At 40.1% G+C, this 2,879-nt stretch overlaps 1 non-coding gene across 1 annotated transcript; it reads right to left on the reverse strand.

Moving 5' to 3' along the window:
* Nucleotides 1-2,326: 2,326 nt before the first annotated feature.
* On the reverse strand, nt 2,327-2,399 carry Trnae-cuc. The gene has a single exon. It is a non-coding gene; the product is annotated as a tRNA-Glu (tRNA).
* Nucleotides 2,400-2,879: the final 480 nt, after the last annotated feature.

A 2,879-nucleotide genomic window follows, 5' to 3' on the forward strand; every position in this document is an offset into this window, starting at 1 on the left:
GAGAATGATTTTCTTTCAATATATGTGAATGGCCCCACCATGAAGGACGATGCCTCAGTGCTTTTGTATCTCACTTCCTGAATTTTAGACCTCTTCATTTGATGTTTATCTTTATGAATCGATGGGAAAAGTGAGGTTTTTTAAACAAAAAACTAATTATATTCAACAGGTGTCCCAATCGACAATGTCCAAAATTATGATAGCGTATCGGATGAAGATAACTATGTCAATAAAAGCTGATACGCCGATATGATGACTGCCAAAAAACTTGATTAATGAACAAGCAAAGTTCAAAGCAACTTAAATATAATGAATCAATCTGATTAGATTTTAACCCCAAGGAAACCTGCTCCAATTAACCTTCGCGCAGGTTTTTAATTCAAATGTTACTCATTCCAACAACTCCGTGAAGTCTCTCAGCATTTAAAATTACTCTGATGCAGATTATATCTCTCAAGGATTCAAAACTGCTCAAAAGAGCCATAGCTACTTCCATCATAATCACTGGCATTTAAGTTCCTTGAAATTTGACCCCATGATTTCAAGAAAAAGTGTATTTTTCATATTTTTCCACCGCTCATACACCATTAATAATGATATATTTTTCAGCTGTATTAATTGTTTATTTTATATGTGGCAGCCCCTAAGATGAGTTTTTATGAGCCCTGCGATTTCCGTTTGTTAAGTGTAACAAAGTGAGTGAAATATTAAAAAAGGGCCCATGGTGAGTCTGCTATGAATAAACAAAATTTTACGAATATTATAAGCGTTTCCAAGATGGCCGTGAAGACTTCGAAGATGACGTCCCAACACATCAACGACCAACGAAAACGTGGAAAAAGCGAAAGTAATGGTTATGAGTGTCTAATCTAATGCATATTTAATGACGACAATTTTGAATAAGACAATGTAGAATAATAAGTAAATATTTTTAACTACAAATCTCGTAATTTTCTGTGTACACTTCTAAAATACTACAGGTAAACACTAGAGTACGTGAATAGTATGTTACTTGGATTAGGCGGCCGAAAGCTGAGGTCATTTGCGCCATTAGGGAATGGTATGGAAGGAAGGGTGGAGAGAAACCCGGCGTCGTCATTAGCCTGCTCTTTACGGAAGGCGCCAAGGGGACCACGGCTTAACGTCCCATCCGCCGGACAGAGTGTTGCGCTTGAAATGTCCTCCACACAACATTCAAGCAGGGATCTCTGAAAATTCTCTGCCACAGCCGGGATTTGAAACCGGGCCCACGGGGTGGGAAGCCAACACTCTATCCACCACAAGTACGTGAATAAGTCATCACAGATGAGATACTATTTTTTATCCCGTGCAAGAAATTCTGTTTGACTCCTTCAGATGCATTATCTTTCAGTAATTCTACAGCTCGGTTGAACATGAACTAATTCTCATGAATTTCATTTTACTGAAGATTAAAATGCTTGATTTCAACGCACTACCCAATATTTTATTATTGGCGGCATAGCCTCGATTTCTGGATTCGTATGGACGGTGGGTACGACAGAAGGAAACGTGAACTGCTCTGTGCGCGAAAAGTGGGTCACTGCACGTCGATGAAAGGGATGTGAGGGCATGTGTCCAATTGCAATGCTTTCGGGAAATCAAAATCGCAACGTCATGTGCTGAGCGTGAAAGGTGGAAGGGAGGACAATATTATTTCTCCTCCGCAACACCCGAAAATGTCGCTCATCGATCGCCAATATGGTTGAAGTTCGACAGCGGCACAGTATGCGATTTTGGAAGTTTGAAGCAAAATCCACTCAATTCGCGATATTCCATTGAATTGTACTGTATATCTTTCTTCATGTCTTGCATCTGTTTGAGAAGCTCCCTTAAGCCTCCTTTTGGTTACTTAGGGTGTCTTAGAAATTATTTTAAAATAATAAGCCCAGAATAGGATAATTTATGCTGAACCTGAGGCAAAAATCTTATAGCGGTGTTAACAGTATCGTCGTCAAAGCCAGAATGAATGTTTATTTTTTGCAAGCAAAATTCTTTGCATAGCAATAACATATAATTGGCTATATATGAAATTTTAAACTCGATAAATTATGGAGTAATGAAGTTAGAAATATCAACTAAATAATAATGAAACCAGGACAGCGTATTTGTAACTCTTGTAATCTATTCTCTTCCTCCACCTTACTTTATTAGCGCTTTTAATGTATTTTCTGACAGGAAACCAATTATTCAAGCAGGGCTATTATAAACTGGATAGAGGCACCCTATCCAGGCGGGACTCGAACCCGCGACGTTCGAATAGGAAGGCGAGGACTCATCACTCCGCTTCTGAAGCAGAAAAAAATATCGCCCAACGTGGGGCTCTAACCCACGACCCTGAGATTGAGAGTCTCATGCTCTACCGACTGAGCTAGCCGGGCTGTTGCAACAAACGAGCTAATATTCTTACTTTAATTATGGTTTTCAACATGTAATCTCCGCTCACTACTTACTCCGACCTCGCTGACATGAACGACACCTGCCCTTAAAGGCCGGGTCCCGTTTGAAGACTCTCTGTACCTCATTTGAATGTACTTCCATATTTTTAGAGAAAACGTAGATGAAAGGGATTTCCCACTGCCATTCCAACAGTGTTTCATACACGAGACCATCACGTGAGCTACCTTTCGTCTGGCTCCTACCCTTCGACATATCTGCCATGGGTGCTCCTGACGGGAGTAATTGAGAATTAATTCCGCCAGTGCAGCTCTAGGGGTCATAAGAACGAGCAAGCCTTTCCAACGCGGTAAGATCCAAAGGAAAGGGAAATTATGCTCTAATCTTGAAATTTTCAGGGCAAGTGAAAGAGTATACCCTCTTACCAATAACCAATCATCTCAAATTCGAAAATCTGACCTCAT

Source organism: Ischnura elegans, chromosome 10, assembly GCF_921293095.1.
Source record: "Ischnura elegans chromosome 10, ioIscEleg1.1, whole genome shotgun sequence".
Lineage (NCBI taxonomy): Eukaryota > Metazoa > Arthropoda > Insecta > Odonata > Coenagrionidae > Ischnura > Ischnura elegans.